General features: G+C 39.1%; 1 long non-coding RNA gene across 1 annotated transcript; it reads right to left on the bottom strand.

The window, feature by feature from the left end:
- Positions 1 to 7,755: 7,755 nt before the first annotated feature.
- On the bottom strand, positions 7,756 to 16,769 carry LOC120589486 (uncharacterized). The gene is made up of 3 exons (XR_005649498.1): positions 16,647 to 16,769; positions 9,506 to 9,606; positions 7,756 to 9,332 (listed from the first exon to the last, which is right to left on the bottom strand). It is a non-coding gene; the product is annotated as an uncharacterized LOC120589486 (long non-coding RNA).
- Positions 16,770 to 23,047: the final 6,278 nt, after the last annotated feature.

Raw genomic sequence — 23,047 nt, 5'->3', positions numbered from 1 at the left:
CTTAAGAAACTGGTAGGGGAGCCGCAGTGGGAAAAAGCACTGGACAGAGGTCAAGTGATGAGAATGCTACAGTTCTCCAGGGTTTTTATTCTTCTATGGATTGACTTCTCTGAGCTTCCTTCCTCGCTAAAAAAATGAGGCTAACAATTCTTATGTATCTACTTGAGTTGGCCTTGGTTGTTACAGTTCTGAATCCTCCTTCTGTACATCACCCAGTATTTCTCTGACTTGCTCCCTCTCTACACCTGCCACCTCCTAAGTTCAAGCAGGAATCATCTCTTACTTTCACTCTCAATGGGCTCTGAACTGTGACCTCTGGCTACAGCCTTCCTACACTTCTGTTTGCCTTCTCACTCTGATACGGTGAGCTTTTTAACCGTGGTTAAAAAGTGTGTCAGTCCTCTTGTTTTAACATTTTAATGACTCTCCATTCCCCCAGACTGAGTTTGGCATCCATGATCCATGATCTATCCCTGACTCTCTTTGATTCTCTCTCTTCTCTGCCTCCCCTCCTTCCCTCACCACCCCTTCTGCATCCACAGTCACAGCCCATGCTGTCTTTGAAGTTCTTTATTAAGTCTAAACATATCATGTTCTTTCACACCTGCATTTGTATGTGCTGTTCCCTTTATCTGGAATGTTCCCCTCACCCTACCACTGGCTCCAGCTTCTCAGCCTACAGAACTTATACTCCCTTGAGGCCTCACTAAAAGCCATCTTCTTTGAAAGTCTTTCTTAACTCCTTAAGGTTGAGTCACATCTCCTTCTATATTCTTCTAGTTCTATCAGCCCACAGCCTTTCTAGCACTTGCCAGATCAAAAGGCAATTCTCTTGTTTCCTATCTACCCTCCTTCTTAGACTCGGAGCTTCCTGATATTTAGGTGGCCTCAAGTCTCACCCAAGCACAACGTCTGAGACATTAAGTGCTCACTATTTGCCTGCCATATGGCTGGTGGCTGTGGCAGCAATCCAGGTGTCCTCCAAGGTTTACTAGGTCTTTTATTTACTAGGTCTTTTATTCTGTTTTTGTGTGCTGTAGGTATCCAGCCTTTCACGTTTAAGAAAGAACGCCACCTGTCTCTCTGTCTTTGCTGAAGAAACATTTGTTCTTCATTCATGTGCCTCCAATTCCTTCTCTCATTCACTCCTCTGCCAGGACTGCGGATGGCCAAGGGACATAGTTGTGCAAAGTTTACCAGCCTATGAGGGGCTCCCAGAGCAGTAGGAGGAACCTAGAAAAGACAAACATGAACTTGAGCACATCATCTTATACAGACTATATATATACCACACAGATGGTCCACATGGGCTGCAGAGGGAGGATAACAGGCTTCACCAACTTACCACCTGGGCATCTGGTCTGTAGATAGTAGATGGTGAGAAGGAAGAGAAGCATCCTTTCAGGAGGTGACAGGAAGCCAGTTTTAACTCTAGTTGCTGTAACATATTTGTTCTCCCCTTCTTGTCTGCAATGACTATCTCTTGGCCGGATTCCCACCAGTTGTCTCCAGGGACTCTTGTACCATGCAGGTGCCACACTGGCCCAGATGTTTCACATGTCTTTCTTTTGATGCCTGCCAACTTCGTTCAGGACCCAAAAACTGTTGGAGTATCAAGGGACAGTAAAGATCACCTAAAAGTAGTGAGGCCTCTCATTTTATAGATGAGAATGATGAGACCAGAGGGAGAAGTAGAGAGTGTCACAGGGTAAGTGGCAGGATTAGAGCCCAGGTATCCTAACTTCATGCCCAAGGTCTTTCCAGGGCACCATCTTTTCTTTCAATGTGTCAGAAGTGGAACAGATGGATCAACACTGAGCCATTCAGGAACAAGCTGGTGATTAGTGGATGTGTCTGAGATGGGTTGGGAATGTGGACAATGCTTTTAGTCACAGTAGCTGAGAATTGGAAGGATCCTACCTGGTTCCATCCCTGTCTGGCATATAAATTCCTTCTCCATCCCCACTTTCTACTCCTCACAATGACTGAGAATTTGCAGCTTCTCAAGGCAGCCCATTCCATTTTTTAACAACTGTAGAATAGTTCTTCCTTATGCCACCTCATAACTTCTACTTTTCAGTAAGGCCTTGAAAAAATAATGGTAAACTCAATCAAGCACTCATGGAACATGTGATTGTAGATACTTTTAAAAGGGTTTCTGATGATTCCTCCAACATTAATTAAATATAAAACAAGCTTCCAGGTAACTGAACCATTTAAGCTAGTATATAAAATAATTCATTTTAACCTAGTTTAATTATGGGGGACATCACTCCAGAATAATGGGTTTTTTAAAAAAAATAATAGTTGATATCTTAGCCTTTCCTTCTGAAATTCTTTTGACAGTGGGCTTATTTTTCTGTTGAGGTTGATATAAGAACATAAAACCATATCAAATCCAGTGTGAAAAAAGCTGCAGATTCTCTTCTCTCTGTCTCTGTAGCAGGACAATTATGGCTTCAGCTCATTCAGCTGATATTTCAGGTTGTAAAGAAGGGAGGTCAGAACAAACCCCTATGCTCCACTTATCATGATAGTAATGTGATCCTGTGGAAAATCAGTTCAAGTAAATCAACCCTCAAGTGGTTTATAACTATGTTATTCAAAGTGTGTTTCATGAACCAGGAGCATGGACGTTACCTGGGAGCTTGTGGGAAACTCAGAATCCAGAACCCAATCTACTTTCATCAAAAGCTGTATGTATTCTTTATTGATGAAAGGAAAAGAAGACTGAAGACACAGGAGCAAAGTTTGTTGCTTTGACTTTTGCTAGGAATTGTTAGAGCACTAATCATTTCCCCTTTACTTCTTAATTAAGAAATTCACTTGTACTTAAAAATACCTACATGATCCGTACCTACACTCATCTCCCTAAATCTACACTCTTGACTTTTGCTTTCTTTGTAGATGATGTGGCTGCTCTTGACTCTTCTTTTACTTTTTCTGTACACTGCAACAATTCTTGTGAGTGTTTAGTGCTCATGGACAGTCAGGATACCTTTGTGCAAGTGAGAAAAGGAAGAGACAGCAAATGGCATAGAAAAATGGGGGAACTCAGATGATCTATTAGGGCTGTCTTTGGTGAAAGAGCACCACTACTTAATACTGGGTCTTAGTAATGACATAATCTGCCATTTTCCTGGGTTTTCATTTTAAAATTGAGTATTCAAATGAGTGAGGAAATCGAGTGAGGATCTTGATTCTGACTCCTGCTCTCTGGCCTTTGGGAGTCTCCCTTCACTTACTTAAAGAACAGTTACCTAAATTACTCATCAACAGTGGCCAACTTCTCTGAGACCTAGAGAGATTTTCCAATGCTCATTCTTTTCTTCACCAATTCTACTAGTTTCTTAAAAAATACATCTAGAGAATGCTTTTAGAGAAAATTTGTGGTGAAGGCCATATATTGCAGAGGAAAATCAGATACCTGGTGTAGCCCCAGGTTATGGCTCAAATATCCACCTGGGACAGTGGGGACGTTGGGGCACTAACAGAGACAGTTAATTTAAAAGGCCACTTTAAAAAGAAAGGGGCAGTAGAGACAGGAGGCAGGAGGAGAATTGACACAGACTGCTGTTCTCAGCCACCCAGTACAGGCAGCCAAGTATTGTTTGCATTGCCTCTAGTGCAATGCCTTTTCTACTCTAGCACAGACACCAAACATCTCTACTGTGTACTGAAAGTCTTTCCTATGGAAGAAACATTTCTAAAGAAAGAAATTTTGTCGGGTGAGGGTAGCTGTGTGTGCACATTTCTGGATGGCTCTGCCAGGGAACCCAGTGGACAGTATCACACAGCTCAAGACAGCCTTAGAAACCAAGGCTACAGCCCCCAGTGCCAGTTTAAAGGTGAGAAGGATCAAGTGTATGGATCTTTAATATCTCACAGTGAGGGATATGGGAGTGGGATGGTGCAAGAAATTCACAAAAGTAAATCTGCTGACTACACTTTGCCCCACAGTGCAGTTTCCCAAAGGGAGCAGACTGTGATGGCATATATTTTATTTAAATGTTATATATCTTCTTTCAGACTTTTCACAGATGATAGAGTCCCATGGTTCATGACCGGTTCCTCCTTCCTTCCTTCCTTCCTTCCTTCCTTCCTTCCTTCCTTCCTCTTTCCTCCCTCCTCCTCCTCCCTTCCTTCCTCTCTTCCTTTGTTTCATATATCCACATTCGTCATCTGTATTCGACTAACAAGCATTTTTATTGAGAATCAAGAGAAGCTTGAATCAGCCACCACAAGCAAAGTAGACCACCTTTAGTATCCATTCTGTGCTTGGGATGGGGGCTTCCAACAGATCACAAGTGGCCTCTTAAACCAGCTGAAAATGGCCTTTCACTAGGCCTATCCTGTAGGAGCTGATATGCTTAATGATGTTTCTATTCTTCTGGAGCTTTAGTGAGAAAGGATGGCTGTCTCTCCCTGATTCATGTGTTAGAGAAGAGCAGGTACTCATTTATAATGTTGTGTATTATTGTGTCTCCTCTCCACACCACCACTACTTTGTAGCTCAATACCAGTGGTACAGAACATTTCCAGATTTTTATCATGATCTTTGTCTCCCTAAACCTTTTACACCAGGTAAACCTATCACAAGTGATGTACTTTCAGTTCCTTTTGATGCTGGTCCTGCAAAGGACAGTGGAGGAAGCAACAGGGAGGGTCCAACCCTGAGCTGAGTCCTCCTTTGAACACAAGTCTAAGCACCAGTAGAGATTTGGGTGCAGTGGGAGGAGGGAAGGACTGAAGGGGTAGAAGGTGTACCCTGCAGTTTATACCTGGGCCCAACACAACCACAAAGGTGGCAGGCAGGTAGATATGCACCTAGAGACAGGGACTCTACAAGCTGCTACTCAGAGTGTGGTCTGAGGATCAGCAAGGTCAGCCCCACTGGGAACTTGTGGACATGCAGAATCTCAAGCCCCATTCCAAAGTGTGTGTGACACAGAATATTCAGTATAACACCCCAGGTGATTCTAATGCACAATGAAGTTGGGAACGTGATGATCTCAGCATTGCTTTCCAAAGCTGGGTGGTGTCAGAATCACCTGGAGAGTTTTTAAAATACAAATCTCTTGACCCTTCTCTCACTGTGGATTCTAATCCAGTGAAGGGTGAGGCATAATAATTCATATATATGTTTAAAGCTCTTTCAGTGCATTTAGTAAATACTAAATAGCCACTTTGGGAAACTCTGCTTTTTCATTATGTCATAGTAATATAGCCATCATTAGTATGCTTTTATCTTTGGAAACATCTTCTTAAAATATATGCAAATAACACATTATATAACTTATTTGACTTCTGAGAAGTTTATTAGGGACCCAGACACTATCAGAGTGACTTCTTGTTAAGGTGATTTATATGTTAAGGTTTTGGAACAGGCTCATACAAATATTTACAAGTCCTAAAATAGTTGTGACAGTGTCACTGACCTGCCACTTTACTGATCCACCTGCCATTTTAAATCACACAGTCATATGAAGTCAGCAGGAGCCATCCAGGTCCACATCCTTCCTGCCTGCATGTTAAAATATCAGTCTACCCATCTTATCTGTAGATTCGTGATGATGCCTTCAAAACAAACATGTAATCATTCTATTTGGCAATACAACTTTTGATTTTAGAATACTTTTGCTGATGGATAAAGTCTGTGCACTTGTAAGACTAACGTAATTCTTACAAGGTCGCAGATCTGATATTCTCCAAACAATCCATGCACAGTCCGGGGGCTGCTGTGTGAGAATAATCGTTTAACTAATGATAAACTTGGTGATATGAGAAATGCAATCTCCTCCTCTGCTGACTCATGGGGGAGAGTCACTCAGCCCTGGTGTATGTGAATCTGGGTCACTTTTCACTCTGCATCAGTAGAATATGTAGTATGTCAGCAATGACTGCATGTAACAATGATGCTAATTGATGTCACCTCTGATTTATACTTCATAAATGAAAGCAGTTGCTACTTGGAAACCTAAGTCCAGATTTGACCTCTCCTCTAGAAGTGTCAAAATGTTAGCGAGGAGAAAGCTCCATAGGAGATTTCCCCTGCAGATGTTAGTGATGGAAGCAATGGACCCAGTAAGCATAACTAATTCTTCAGGCCTTTAATAGCAGGTTACTTTTATGTTAATTAAATGACATGAATGTGTTTGGACATGCCTGGATAATATAGAGATGATTTTTGTGACTCAGATAATATTAACCATGCATTTGGAATCTGTGGACGGATATGAAAAAAGGGAGGCAAGGAAGGGAGGGAGGAAAGAAGACATCTTAGATTCTCATCGGTCCTTCTTAATGGGGCTGCAGTCTTCGCCAGAGTCTTTCTTTCTCAGCAGCTCCCCTTTTTGCCACCGTGGGGGCGCACCCACAGATGGTGTGAAAGGTTTTGAGGAAGGGTAGCATGGCTGGGCTGGTGCCCTCTCAGCTTGTTGGTGGTTCCAGGTGGGTAGGGCAATTCAAGGCCAGGCAGGAAGGCAGTAGTTAATGCTAGTGAACAGTACACTTCAAATAGTTAAAATGACAGATTTTATGTGTATTTTCCACAAATAATAAAAAAGGACTAGCATAAGGAATATAGTCAATAATACTGTAATATTATTGTATGTCAGATGAGTACTAGATTTATCAGAGTGATCACTTTGTAAGTTATATATGTCTAATCACCATGTTGTACACCTGAAACTAATATAATATTGTATGCCAACTGTAACTGAAAAATTTAAAAATTATCTTTAAAGAAAGTACTTTGGTAGCATGTGAATACACACCCACACACACCCACACACAAAATCTTATAGCTTAGAATGGAATATTCTTAAGCCAGAAAAAAGGAATCAATCACTGACACATGGATGAGCCTTGAAAACATGATGTTAAGTGTAAAAAGCCAGACATGAATGCCACATATTGTATGATTCTATTCAGAACAGGCAAATCTGAAAGCACATTGGCAGTTGCCAAGGGCTGGTGGGGAGGGTGGAGGAGTAGTGACTGTTTAATGGACACTGGGTTTCTTTAAAGGTAATGAAAATGTTCTGGAATTAAATAATGATGGTGGTTGAACAAGTTGTGAACAGACTATAAATCGCTGAACCGTACACTTTTAAAAGGGTGATTTTTATGATATGTGAATTAGATCTCAATTTTTAAAATTGCGTGATGAATAAATACATTTTTAAAAAAGAATTAACACAGTAAACATATATTATCCTGAGTGTTTGGTTCTCACTCTACTCTAGCTTCTGTGGAGGTAAACACAGACCACCCAAATGAGAACAAGCACTAGTTATTTAGAGCTTGCCTTATATAGCAAAGGAGTCAGCCATGATCATTTGCTTTTGGCAGAGACTCAAAGGCAGGCAGAAGAGTGGGAAGCTTTGGGTTAGAAAAAAGAAAGTCATTTTCTGATCAGAGGTTGTTATGTGGGGAAGCTGGAGGTGAACTGACTAGGAGGTGGGCTGACTAGAAGAAGGGCATTCTACCTGATTGCTTAGGGAAACATATTTGGCTTTCCCCTGTTTGGTTCAAAATCAAAATTTTTAAATGATTAAAATTTAAAAAAGATTAAAAATGAGGAAGCTGTCAGTCATTGACCAAGTCCTTGACTGTTTGGGGCACATCGCAGCAGAAGTTGTGTCTGGCTTTCTGGGATGGTTGTTGCAGATTGTTATCAGGCCTTCACGGGTTGGGGTGAGTTCCCTGGCTCACAAGGGGATTTAAGAAATTAGGCATAAGGAAACTCTTCCATAGTCTTCAGTCAGTTACTCTGTGAAGAGACATTTTATTCAGTGTTTTTATAATTAGCTGCAAACAATAGTAATAATTACAATAATGATGAGTAACAAGGAAAACGGTAATTGTTATTACCATAAACATCAGGATTTCTCGTCTTGCTTATGTTTACTTCATACCGAATGTCACTTATAGCAGAAAAATTCTTCAGACATTTCACTTTTTCCTTCCTCCCAACTGCCATTTGGACATCTGGTTGACCTTGTGGGACAGCCTCCAGGTGACACGCAAATAGTGCAATCATCACTGGAAAGGATCCAAATAGCAGGGAGGTGAAGGTGCACTGCCACCAGACTGGAAACCGGACCTTGTTCCAGTTTACCACTGGTCCTATTTCTCAACTTGGGGTGTCCTCCAAGGCCTGAGCCTGCAGAGGCTGTTCCCTGTCTCTGGAATGAGACTTAAAATTCCCTGGAGGAGCCTCTGACAACCATAGACACTGCAGGACCACTGCCAGGCTTAGAATCTCCTCCTTGACCCTCTCAGGATGGCCAATGCCAGTCCACTATTCTAAGAGATAGAAAACTCTGTTAGGCACCTAAGACTATTGGATCCCACGTGGGACTATGGCCAGGCCCTTAGCATCCTCCTTCTTAGTCTGCCTACAACATTGTGGGTGAATTATCCTAAGTGGAGGGAACCTTCATGTGTTGGTGGAACCACAAATTTCTCAGCAGTGAGAGACCAGATGAGGAGGGGATGGAAGTGGCCACTTCCCCACATAGTTGCTGGTCCTATCTTCCGGCAGTCGATCCCCACCCTCACAGAGCCACCACCTGGACAATCCCGTTCTTGTAGATGGCCTCCAAAGTCTGCCTCAGGCTCCACGACCTGAATGCTCCCAGGACCATTTCGCACAGAGCTCGGAAAACAAACAAACAAACAAAAAAACTAAAAATCATCACAGGGTAATGCGGCACCATTGACAAAGATGGCTTCAGGATGGATATGGGTCTCCAAGATAACAAGAGCACATTGCTGGTGGTCTTGTGGGCCCGGGTCATCTCAGTTCCCATCATTAGACGTGGAGTGCAGGAAACAACCTCCACATGCCTCCTCTTCTAGGCCACCCAAGACTTGTCCCCAGCTCCAGAGAGGGGACTTATAACAATCTTAAAGTTCCAATGACCAAGATACACGTGGGACAGCTGGAGAGCTATGGTGCCTTCACCATACATCCAGTCCTCAGTTCCAGGAGAGACTCAGAAAAATTGAGAATGGAAAGTACAAACACAGGGACCACAAAGGATGGCGTCAGGCTCAGACAACATCTTCTGTTCCTCACAGCAGTCCAAGTCAGACCCATGGGCCAAGGGGCACCAGCATAGGCTGGTCGACCTGCCTGCAACACCTCGCCCCATTTCCAGAGCTCAGCACCAGCCTTACAACCCACAACTATGCAGATCTAATTTCTTGCGAGTGGAGGAAGCGCCAAATGCCCTGGCACAGCGAGCATGATCTTGCTGGTCCTGCAGCTACCTGGAACTCTGCTTCCCAAACATCAGTCAAATCTCATTCCTTGCATATTTTGCCTGAGTGCCAGAAGGAAAAGAAAATATATAAAAGCAGCCATCAGGTGTCAACTGATAAACTGCGCAAGGGTAAGCAGAATGGAGCCAGATCACCCACAGTCCAGCGCTCACCTCCCACCCTCCCCTGCCCCACCCCACCCCTGTCCAGGCCACCTGACCTCCTCCTGACCCACCTAGGATCACATCTCTCAGATCAAGTCATTAGCCAGGTGGAAGGCATCTGGCGCAAACCCAGACATTTCCCTTGGAGTTCCTTGGCCTTCTTGAGGGGACCCTGAAAGCAAAAGGTAGACTTGGAAATTTTTTTCAGGAGATCCTAAGGACCATCATTCTCCACCAGGGATGGCTGCTGGGAAGGGGACAGTTTCCCCACATGTCCCTCATGGCGGTGCTTGCTGCTTCCAAGCCCTGGAGGGGACATGGAAAATTTCCCAAAGATGTGAGCAAGACAGTGCACCTGCCCAGGCTTCTCAGAGCTGCACTAGCAGTTCCCATACTCCACAAGGCGAGCTTGGAAACCCCTGCAAGGATCTTCGGACAGCACGAACTATAAAACTGAAGCCATGAAAGTACTCGTAGAAACATGGATGAATCATTTTTATTCTTTAGTTTCAGAGTGGAGAGCTTCGTAAAGAATTAAAAAAAAAAAACCCAAAAGCTAAAAGGGAAAATCAAATAAATCTGACCTCATAAAGTTTAAGCAAAATTGATTTTTATGTATAACTACCAGCAAAGTCAAATGACCAACAGACGTGGGGAACATTTGTGCAAATACGTGTGTAATAAGTATATTGAGGGTAAATAGGAGGCTCATGGGCAGGTGCAGGGGCTGCACAGCAAAGGGGTTTCAGAAATTAGAAGAGGCCAAGGCAACTGGAGTTGAGCACCCAGAGTTGGGACCCAGGCCTGGCTGCTCTCACCCTCACCTTCCAGGCTCCAAAAAACAACAGGATGCCACACAGGAGCTAGCCATCCTGGCACAAGGAACTGCCCTCCATGGCCACCAAGTAAATTGTTGAGCACCTACTGTGGACCAGAAACTATGTAAGCATTAAAAACATTAAAGAAAATAATTTTTAAATCCTTGCACCGAGACAAAAATCTTTGCTCTCCTGAACCTTTTATTCTAGTGGAGGAAATGGCAGTAAACAAGGTCAGTAAGAAGAATAAGAGGTGGTCTTGCCCACCAGCTGGAATCTTTTTCAGCAGGCAGTGCCACTGAAATGGCCAGCCTCAGCTCACACTATGGACTTTCCTAAAATCTCTCAAAGGTTCACAAACCTAAACAAGCAGCATCTGGCCTTGGTTTGCCCCTACCTCTTGCTAAATGGCCCCGGGCCCTGAACGAGTGATAGCTGGCCTCAGTTCATAGCTTAGGCTCTCCCAGGAAACTCCAAGCCCAGCGCAAGCAGCAACCACCTGTAGGTCGCTTTGTAGCTTCTACCAAATGGCACCAGGCCAAGCACAGGCAGAAGCTGATCTTGGTTTGCATTGGAGTGCCCCCACAAGAGGCCTCAGAACCAACACACCCAGCGGACAGCTTCAGATCACACCAGAGTACCACCCACCCAACTCCACAATTAACACACCCACACAGTGGAGTTGGCAGGCACTAGAGCCCTGCTAAAGTGAATGTCATTCTGTGGGGTCACCCCATGCACAACAGCTCATCCACTGAAATCACAGCCAGGCCTCACAACCAGTCAGCCTCAGGGTTAATCTCTCCCACTGATGTGCCAACAGCAATCAAGGCAGAACTACAAAAGGAATCATACACATCCCATTCAAGGGCCACCCCTGGAGTACCCAGCTCAGGTGACCAGGAATACTGCACCACTAGGCCCCACAGGGCACTTACTCCATAAAGCCACTCTACTAAGTGGCTTTATGGAGTAAGGAGACATAGCAGACCTACCTAGTAGAAACAAACACAGGGAAGCAGCCAAAATGAGAAGACAATGAAACATTTTCCTCCAAAAAAGAACCAAACAAAACTCCAGAAAAAAAAATGGAGATAAGGTATCTACCGGATGCAGAGTTCAAAACATTGGTTCTAAGGATGCTCAATGAACTTAGGGGAAGAGTATAGGTGGACTGAGTGAGAAATTCAGCAAAAAGAAAAAGATAGGAAATATAAAAATGAAGATAGAAAACAAAAAAGAACCAATCAGAAATGAAGACTACATTAGAGGGAATCAACCATAAATTCAATGAAGCAGAGGATCAAAAACACCCAATCAGAACAAAACACAAAAAAGAAAGAAAAGAAAAGAAGAAAGAAAGAAAAGAATTTTTAAAAGTGAGAATAATGTAAGAGGCCTCTGGAACAACATCAAAGGTACCAACATTTGCATCACAGGGATACCAGAAGAAGAGAGAGCAAGGAATTGAAAACCTATTTGAAGAAATAATGATGGAAAACTTTCCTAACCAGGTGAAGGAAATAGACACATGAGCCCAGGAAGTGCAGAGAGTCTCAAACAAGATGAACCCAAAGAGGTCCATACCAAGACACATCATCATTAAAATGCCAAAAGTTAAAGACAAAGAGAGAATCTTAAAAGCAGAAAGAGAAAAGCAGTTAGTTACAAGGGAGCTCCCATATGACAGTCAACTAATTTCTCAACAGAAATTTTGCAGGTCAGAAAAGATTGACACAAAATATTCGAAGCGATGAAAAGCAAGGACCCACAACCAAGACGACTCTATCCAGCAGTGCTATCATTTATAATCAAAGGACAGATAAAGAGCCTCTCAGACAAGAAAAAACTAAAAGAATTAATCACAACCAAACCAGTATTACATGAAATGTTAAAGGGGCTTCTTTAAGAAGGAGAAAAAAGGATCAAAAATATGAATAATAAAATGGCAATAACTATGTACCTATCAATAATCACTTTAAATGTAAATGGATTAAGTATTCCAATCAAAAGACATAGGGTGGCTGAATGAATAAGGAAATAAGACCCCATATATGCTGCCCACAAGAGACCCACTTCAGATCAAAACTGAAAGTAAAAGGATGGAAAAAGATATTTCCTGCTAATGAAAGTGAAAGAAAAGCTGAGGTAGCAATACTTATATCAGACAAAATAAACTTTAAAACAAAAGTTATGACAAGAGACAAAGAAGGACATTGCATAATGATAAAGGGATCACTTTGACAAGAGCCAAGAACCCTTGTAAATTTTTATGCACCCAACCTAGGAGCACCTAAATATATAAAACAAATATTGATGAACATAAAGAGATCAACAGTAACACAGTTATAGTAAAGATGTTTAACATGCCATTGACATCATGGATAGATTATTCATACAGAAAATCAACAAGAAACCAGTGGCTTTATATAAAATATTAGACAAGATTGATTCAATTGATATTTTAGAGCATTTCACCTCAAAGCAGGAGAATGTACATTCTTTTCAAGTGCACATGGAACATTTTTCAGGATAGACCACATATTAGGCCACAAAACAAATCTCAATAAGTTTAAGAATATTGGAATCATGTCAAGGACCTTCTCTGACCACAAGGTATGAAACTAAAAATCAATTACAAGAAAAAAACTGAAAAACACAGAAACACATTTAGGCTAAATAGCATGCTACTAAAACAACAAATGGGTTAAAATAAGATCAAAGAAGAAATCAAAAGATACCTTGAGACAAATTAAAATAAAAACACAGTGATCCAAAATCTATGGGACACAGATTTCTTATTTGTTGAGGTAGGTCTGTACTGCTATGCATTTCCCTCTTAGAACAGATAAAGCAGTTCTAAGAGGGAAATGCATAGCAGTACAGACCTACCTCAACAAATAAGAAAAATATCAAATAAACGAGCTAAACTTAAACCTAAAGGAACTAGAAAAAGAAGAACAAACAAAGCCCAAAGTGAGTAGAAGAAAAAAAAATAACGAATGGTGTGGAAATAAATGAAATAGAGTCTGAAAAAAATACAAAAGATCAATGAAACTAAGATTTGGTTCTTTGAAAAGATGAACAAAATTAGTCAACCTTTAACCAGACTCATCAAGAGAAAAAGAGAGGACCCAAATAAATAAAATCAGAAATGAAAGAGGAGAAATGATAACAGACACCACAGAAATACAAAGAATTACATTTTTAAAACTATAAACGATTATATGCTGAGAAATTGAACAATGTGGGAGAAATGGGTAAATTCCTAGAAACATACAATCTTCCAAGACTAAATCATGAAGCAGTAGAAAACCTAAACAAACCCAGTAACTACTAATGAAATCAAATCAGTAATCAAATATTTTCGATAAAGTCCTGACCCAGATGGCTTCACAGGTGAATTTTACCAAACATTCAAAGAAGAATTAACACCTATCCTTTTCAAATTATTCCAAAATAATTGAAGAGGAGGGAAGGCTCACAAGCTCATTTTACAAGGCCAGCATTACCTTGATTCCAAAACTAGACAAAGACACTACAAAAAAAAAAAAAAAAAGAAAGAAAGAAAGAAGGAAAGAAAGAAAAGAAAGAGAAAAAAAGAAAATTATAGGCCAATAACCCTGAAGAACATAGATGCAAAAATTCTTAACAAAATATTAGCAAACCCAATTCAGCAATATGTTGAAAAGATCACATCATAATGAAGTGGGATTTATTTCTGGGATGCAAGTTTGGTTCAATATTCACAAATCAATTGATGTAATATGCCACGTTAACAAATTGGAAAATTAAAATTATCTGATCATATCAATAGATGTAGGAAAAGCCTTTGACAAAATCTAGCATCCATGTATGATTAAAAAAAAAAAAAACTCTCAGCAAATTGGGAATAGAGGGGACATACCTTAACATAATAAAGGCCATATATGGCAAACCCACAGCTAACATCATACTCAATGGGGAAAAACTAAAAATGTTTTTCTAAAGATCAAGAACAGGACAAGGATGTCCACTTTCACCACTTGTATTCAACATTGTATTGGAAGTCCTAGCCACAGCAATCAAACAAGAAAAAGAAATAAAGCCATCTAGGTAGAAAGGAAGAAGTAAAACTGTCATTATTTGCAAATGGCATTATACTAAATGGAGAGAACCTTAAAGATTCCACCAGAAAACCATTAGCACTGATAAATGAATTTAGTAAAGTAGTAAGATGTGAAATTAATTTTTAGAAATCAGTTGCATTTTTATATACCAATAACAAACTATCAGAAAGAGAAATTAAGAACACAATCTCATTTACAATTGCATCAAACCTAGGAAAAAATTTTACCAAGCAAGTAAAAGACCTGTCCTTGGAAAACTATAAAACATTAAAGAAAGAAATTGAAGAAGATACAAATAAATAGAAGCATATATCGTGCTTATAGATAGGAAGAATTAACATCGTTAAAATATCCATACTATCCAAAGAAGTCTATAGAACCAATGCAATCCCTACCAAAATGCCAGTGGCATTGTTTGCAGAACTAGAATGAATATTCCTAAAATTTATATGGAAAAATAAAAGACTCCAAATAGCCACAGCAATCTTGAGAAAGAAGGACAAAATTGGAGGCATCACACTATCTGAAATCAAACTATACTGTAAGGCTATAATAATCAAAACAGCATGGTACCAGCATAAAAACAGACACAAAGATCAATGGAACAGAATAGAAAACCCAGAAATAAATTCACATTTATACGGTCAATTAATCTACTAGAAAGGAGGCAAGGATATACAATGGGATAAAGATAGTCTAATAAATGGCGTTGGAAAAACTTGACAGATACATGCAAAAAAAATGAAACTGGATCAAAGTGGATTAAAGGCTTAAATGTAACACCTGAAACCATAAAACTCCTAGAAGAAAACACAGGCTGTAGACTCTGACATATATCATAGCAATACCTTTCTAGAAATGTCTCCTCAGGCAAAGGAAACAAAAGAAAAAATAAACAAATGGAACTCCATCAAACTAAAAGTTTTTGCACAGCAAAGGAAACCATCAACAAAATGAAAAAACAGCCTATTGAATGGGAGAAGATATTTGCTAATGATATATCCAATAAGGGGTTACTATCCAAAATAGATAAGGAACACCCTCCACCGCCCACCCCCCCAAAAAAAAGATTCCCAAACAATCAGATTAAAAAATGGGCAGAGGACCTGGATAGACATTTTTCCAAAGGAGGCATGCAGATATGGCCAACAAACATATGAAAAGATCCTCAACCTCATTAATCATCAGGGAAATGCAAATCAAAACCACAATGAAATATCACCTCATATATGTTAGACTGGTTAGCATCAAAATATCAACAAATAACAAGCACTAGTGAGGATGTGGAGAAAGGGAATCCTTGTACACTGTTGGTGAGATTGTGAATTGGTGCTGCTTCTATGAAAAACAATATGGAGATTCCTAAAAAATATTTAAAATAAAGCTGCCATATGACACAGCGATTCTATTTCTGGGTGTTTATCCAAAGAAATCCAAAACACTAATTCAAAAAGATATATGCACCTCTATGTTCATTGCAACGTAATTTGCAATAGCCAAGATATGGAACCAACCCAATTGTTCAATAGATGATTGGATAAAGAAGATGTGTAGAGTGATGTCAGAAGCATAGCAGCATGAGGGGTCCGCTTAATCTCTCCCCTTGAAATTGTAATAAACTGAACAGCTACAATCCAACAGAAAACACCCAGCCTAGCACACAAACACATCTGAGAGATCTGCACATCAGAACATCTGAAGGTTGGCAAATTGGGCAAGCAAGAGAGGTGGAAAGAGAGAGGAGTGCGGACCAGTGCTATGGACATAGCCCAGTGCTATGCTGGGGGTGGGGGTGGGGTGGGGTGGGGGTAATTAGGTGGCTGCTTTCACTCTCTATAGCCCCAAACAGTCTTGCCTGAATGAGCAGCATATTCCACGTGGCAGGGCCCAGTGAACAGGGCAGAGACAGAATACAGAAGGGTGACAGCTATGATTTAGCAACCGCATTGCCGGGCAGAAAGCTGAGTCATGGAGCCTGGCCGCCTTCCCTCACTCTACTATAGCTAGCAGCGCCCCCCGCCCCCGACCCCCGGGGTAAACTGTAGCAATGAGTATTTGCTACAGTTTACCCCGGGGGTCGGGGGCGGGGGAATTAGACACACACTATGGCTGGTCCCAGTGACAGTGGTAAAGATATAGAAGTAAGAAAGCTAAAGCTTGGCAGCCAGCATAACAGGAAAGAAAACAGCCACAGACATACTGGCAGCCTCTCCACCCCACCCCCACCCATCCAGGCTGATGCGGGAGGAAGCAGCACAGCACTCATCTGGCTTCTGGGGCAGTACCAGGACTTCGGGGGTTCTTCAGAGGCTTGGACTCCCATCATCCTTCACATTTTTCCATGGGGGTGGAGCCCTGGAATCCATATGACCTGGTCACAGGAGACACAAACCTCCCTGGGAATTAAGGGCTTTTTTTTTTTTTTTTTCTTTTGCCACAAAGCGGAGGTCAGGAGGCTTGGGCAGTGCAGGAGGCTTGGGCTCCACCTACTGGAAAACAAAAGAAAAACCTATTCTTATCTACCTGCTAAAGACAGATCACTCTAAATAAAAATACATACATACATACATACATACATACATACATACATACATACATACATACATAAGCAAGCAGAGTACATTCTCATTAATGCATGGGTAAAGAAATAATCCATGAAATACCATGAACAACCAAGGTGACAAGGCAGCTCAGAAAGAAAATAAAAATCTCCAAAAAACAAACTGAAAGGTATAAAATTTGTAATTTAAGTGACAGAAAATTCAAGATTGTAGTTCTGAAAAAACTCAATGAGATGCAAGAAAATTCTGATCAACAAGTCAATGAACTTAGAAAGGCAATCAATGAACAACACAAATACTTTACCGAGTAAATTGAAATTCCAAAAAAGAACTTCTGGAGCTGACGAACTCAAAAGAAGAGATGAAGAATGAGATAGCAAGCTTAAGAAATAGAGATGACCAGATGGAGAAAAGAATTAGTTATGTAGAAGACAAAGCTGGAAATGATGCAGATGAAAGGGAAAGAGACTTGAGGGTGAAAAAACTGTTAAAGAACTCTACAAGAACTATCTGATACCATCAGAAAAAACAATATAAGAATAATGGGTATACCAGAAGGAGAAGAGATGGAAAAGGGAACAGAGAACTTATTCAAACAAATAGTTAATGAGAATTTCCCAAACATATGGAAAGAATTAGATTCTTGAATCCAGGAAGCAAAGAGAGCACCTAATTATCTTAACCCAAAAAGGCCTTCTCCAAGACATTATATTAAAACTATCAAAACTTAATGACAAAGAAAGAATTCTCAAGGAAGCCAGGGAAAAGAAGATGGTAACCTATAAAGAAAAACCGATTAGATTATCATTGGACTTTTCAGCAGCAAAAACTTTACAAGCCAAATTATACTACAAAGCGACAGTAACCAAAACGGCATGATATTGGCAGAAAAACAGACACACTAACCAATGAAACAGAATTGAGAGTCCAGAAGTAAACTCATATTTATATGGGCAAATAATTATCGACAAAAAAGCCAAAAACATACAGTGGAATAAGGAAAGTCTCTTCAATAAATGGTGCTGGGAAACTGGAAAGCCACCTGAAAAAGAATGAAACTAGACTGTTGTGTATCACCACACACCAAAATTAACGCAAAATGGATTAAAGACCTGAATATAAGACCTGAAACAATAAAATGCCTAGAAGAAAACATAAGAACTAAACTCAAGGACCTTGGACTTAAAGAGAATTTTATGAATTTGACCTCAAAAGCAAGGGAAGTAAAAGCTAAAATAAATGAATGGGATTACCTTAAACTAAAAAGCTTCTGCTCAGCAAAAGACATCGTCAACAAGGTAAAGAGAGAACCAACCGAATGGGAAAATATATTTGCAAGATACACCTCCGATAAGGGCCTAATATCCAAAATATACAAAGAACTCATACAACTCAATAACAACAAAAAAGCAAATGATCCAATCAAAAAACGGGCAGAGGACCTGAACAGACACTTTTCCCTAGAGGACATACAAATGGCCGACAAATATATAAAAAGATGCTCAACATCACTAGCTATTAGGGAAATGCAAATCAAAACCACAAAGAGATACCACCTGACACTTGTTAGAATAGCTATAATCAGCAGGACAAGTAATAACAAATGTTGGAGACAATGTGGAGAAAAAGGAACACTCATACATTGCTGGTGGGACTGTAAATTGGTACAGCCACTATGGAAAACAGTATGGAGTTTCCTCAAAACACTAAGGATTGATCTACCATATGATCCAGCAATCCTCCAAAGACTTGAAAACTCATATCCGAAAAGATATTTGCACGTTGATGTTCATAGCAGCATTATTCACATGGAAGCAACTGAAGTGTCCTATGATAGATGATTGGCTAAAGAAGCTGTGGTACATATATACAATGGAATATTACTCAGCCATAAGAAGAGATGAAATACTGCCATACCTTGAGATAATCATGCTAAGTGAAACAACCCGGACAGAAAAAGTTGAAAATCACATGATATCACTTATATGTAGAATATAAACCTAAAAGCAACAAATGAACAGGACAAACAGAGACTCATGGACATGAACTATAGACTAGTGATTACCAGAGGGTAGGGAGTGGTGGGAAGGAGGAGGTAGATGGGGTAAAGAGAGTCAAATATGTGGTGACAGAAAGAAATCTAACTATGAGACGTGAACACACAGTGTAAATATATATGTGCCTTACTGTTCAAGTGTACAGATGAAACTTATTGGATTTCGTTAACCAATGTCACCATAAAAAAATAAAAATAATAAAATAAATTTTAAAAAAACTTTACAAGCTAGGAAGGAGTGGAATCAAATATTCAATCTATTGAAAAGGAGAAATTACCAGCCAAGAATAATATACCTGGCAAAATTCTCCTTGAGATATAAGGGAGAAATAAAGACCTTTTTAGACATACAGAAGCTAAGAGAATTTTCCACCACAAGGCCTGCATTACAGGAAATACTAAAGGGGTTCATTCTACCTGAAACAAAAGGACAAAAAAGTACAAAACTATGAGTAAGATGACTAACAAACAGACAGAAGTGGGAAATCACAACCTTTATTAAGAACAGGGTATTATAAACTTAAATATTACATAATGGTTAAAGGTCAAAAACTTTTAAAAAATATAATAGCTACTGAAACTCAAAAATGTACTCATGGAATAAATAGGGATAATTTGAGACAACAAAAACAGAAAAAAGGAGGGAGTAAAGGTCTGAATCTGCAAAGGGGAATGGAGATAAGACTCATGCAGAAGAAAAAGGATTACTATATATATGAAAACTTCTTTTACATAAACTTAATGGTAACCACACACGCAAAAACATATAGAACTGAGACACATAACATAAAACAAGAAGGAACGGAGGGAAAAACCACAGAATATTTCCAAACTAAAATAACAGACAGAAACACAAAAGCAAAGAAACAATAAGGACACTGAGCTACCAGAAAACAAAAGATAAAATGGCTATCAGAAAACCTCACATATCAATAATCACCCTAAATGTAAATGGATTGAACTCACCAATAAAAAGTCACAGAATAGCAGATTGGATCAAAAAACAAAACTCATCTATATGCTGCCATTAAGAGACACATTTCAACTGCAAAGACAAATATAGACTCAAAGTGAAAGAGTAGAAAATGATACTCTAAGCAAATGGTATCCAGAAAAAAGTAGGAGTAGTCATACTTATATCTGATGAAATAGACTTCAAGATAAAAAAGGTAAAGAGAAGCAATGATGGACACTACATAATGATAAAGAGAACCATACGTGAAGAAGACCTAACACTTATTAATATTTATGCTTCCAATCAGGGAGCACCAAAATATATAAAGCAACTACTAACAGAACTAAAGGGAGAAACTGACAAAAACACAATTATAGTAGGGGACCTACATACCCCACTGTCAGCTATGGCTAGATGATCCAAACAGAAAATTGATAAGGAAATATCACCCTTCAATGACACATTAGACCAATTAGACACAATTGACATTTACAGACCCTTTCATCCCAAAGCAGCAGCCTATATATTCTTCTCTAGTGCACATGGAACATTCTCAAGGATAGATCATATGTTGGGACACAAAATCAGCATCAACAAATTTAAGACTGAAAGTATACCAAGCATATTCTCTGACCACAATACTTTAAAACTAAAGAGCAACTGCAAAAAATAAGTGGGAAACCATAAATATGTGAAGATTAAACAACATGCTACTAAAGAGTAAGTGGGTCACAGAAGAAATAAAAGGAGAGATCAAGAAATATATAGAAACAAACAAGAATGAAAACACAACATGACAAAATTTTGAGATACAGCAAAAGCAGTAATAAGAGGAAAGTTTGTATATTTACAGGCCTATGTCAAGAAACAAGAAAAATCCAAAATAGACAACCTAACATATCTTAGAAAATTAGAAAAAGAAGAACAAATGAAGTCCAAAGTCAGCAGAAGGAAATTTTTTAAAAATTGAGCAAAATTAAATGAAATTGAGATGAAAAAGACAATAGAAAAAAATAAAGCAACAAAGGACTGCTTTTTTGAAAAGCAATAAAATGGACAAATGCCTTGTTAGACTCACTACGGCAAAAAGAGAAAGGACACAAATAAACAAAATCAGGAACAAAAGAGGAGAAGGTATGACAGATACCACCGAAATACAAAGGGTCGTATAAGAATACTATGAAAGATTATGTGCCACCAAATCCAATAACCTAAAAGTAGACAAGTTCTTAGAAATATACGACCTTCCGAGACTGAATCACAAAGAACTGGAAAATCTAAATAGATTAATCGACAGTAATGAAATGGAAACAATCATCGAAAACCTTCCAAAAAGTAAAAGTCCAGGACCAGATGGCTTCAGTAGTGAATTCTATCAAACATTCAAAGATGATTTAATGCCTGTGCTAATCAAACTTTTCCAAAAAATTGAAGAGGCAATACTTCCTATCTCATTTATGAGGCCAACATTACCCTGATACCAAAACCTGGTAAAGATAACACACACACACCAAAAAACTATAGCCAAATATCTCTGATGAATACAGATGCAAAAATCCTAAACAAAATACTAGCAAATAAAATACAACAACACATTAAAAAGATTATACATCATGATCAAGTGGGCTTCATTCTAGGGGCACAAGAGTGGTTTAACATATGCAAATTGATTAATGTGGTATACCACATTAACAAAATAAAGGATTAAAATTATATGATCATATTGATAGATGCAGGAAAAGCCTTTGACAAGATACGGCATCCATTTATTATTAAAACACTTAATAAAATGGGTATAGAAAGAATCTCAACATAATAAAGGCTGTATATGACAAATCCTCAGCTAATAACATATTTAATGGTAAAAAACTAAAAACCTTACCTCTAAGATCAGGAACAAAACAAGATTGTCCACTATCACCACTGTTATTCAATACAGTGTTAGAAGTTCTAGCTTAAGCAATCAGGCAAGAGAAAGAAATAAAAGGCATCCAAATTGGGAATGAAGAAGTCAAATTGTCGCTTTCTGCAGATGACATGATTCTCTATATAAAAAACTCAAAAGATACCACTAAAACCTATTAGAAATAGTAAACAAATACATTAAGTTTCAGGATATAAAATCAATGTACAAATATCCATAGCATTTCTGTACACTAACAATGAATTTTCAGGAAAAGAAATGGAAAAAAAATCCTTTTGCAACTGCAACAAAAAGAATAAAATACCTAGGAATAAACCTAATGAAACATGTGAAGTACCTATATACTGAAGACTATAGGACATTCTAAAAGAAATTGAAGGAGACACAAAGAAATGGAAAGATATTCCATATTCCTGGACTGGAAGAATCAACATAGTTAAAATGACCCTGTTACCTAAAGCATTATAAAAATTTAATTCAGTCCTCATCAAAATTCCCAACCCCATATTTTAAAGATATAGAGGAAAAAAAATAATCATGTTCATATGAAATCACAAGACCACAAACTGCCAAAGCAATCCAGAAAAAAAAAAGAACAAGGGCAGAGGTATCATGCTACTGGACTTCAAATTATACTGCAAAGCAACAATAATCAAAACAGCATGGTATTGGCAGAAAAATACAGACACAAATGGAACAGAATTGAGAGTCCAGAAATAAACCACCATATATATGGGCAAATAATTTTCAACAAAGGAGCCAAAAACATGAAATGGAGGAAAGAAAACCTCGTCAATAAATGGTGCTGAGAAAATTGGAAAGCCACATGCAAAAGAATGAAACTAGACTATCTGTCACCATACACCAAAATTAACTCAAAAATGGATCAAATTGCTAAATATAAGACCTGAAACAATAAACTGCATAGAAGAAAACATAGGTACTAAACTCATAGACCTTGGATTTAGAGAGGATTTCATGAATTTGACCTAAAAGTCAAGGGAAGCAAAAGCAAAAATAAATGGATGGGGCTATGTAAAACTGAAAAGCTTCTGCACAGCCAAAGAAATCATCAAAAAAAAAACCAAACCCCAAAACAAAGAAACAACCAACCGACTGAGAGAATATATTTGCAAACAATACTTCCAATAACAGGGCTAATATCCGAAATACAAAGAACTCATACAACT

This window comes from Pteropus medius, unplaced genomic scaffold (assembly GCF_902729225.1).
Source record: "Pteropus medius unplaced genomic scaffold, Ma_sr-lr_union100, whole genome shotgun sequence".
NCBI classification, from domain to species: Eukaryota; Metazoa; Chordata; class Mammalia; order Chiroptera; family Pteropodidae; genus Pteropus; species Pteropus medius.
The sequence above is the reverse complement of the archived record's forward strand: the minus strand, read 5'-3'. Positions and strand labels throughout refer to the sequence as shown.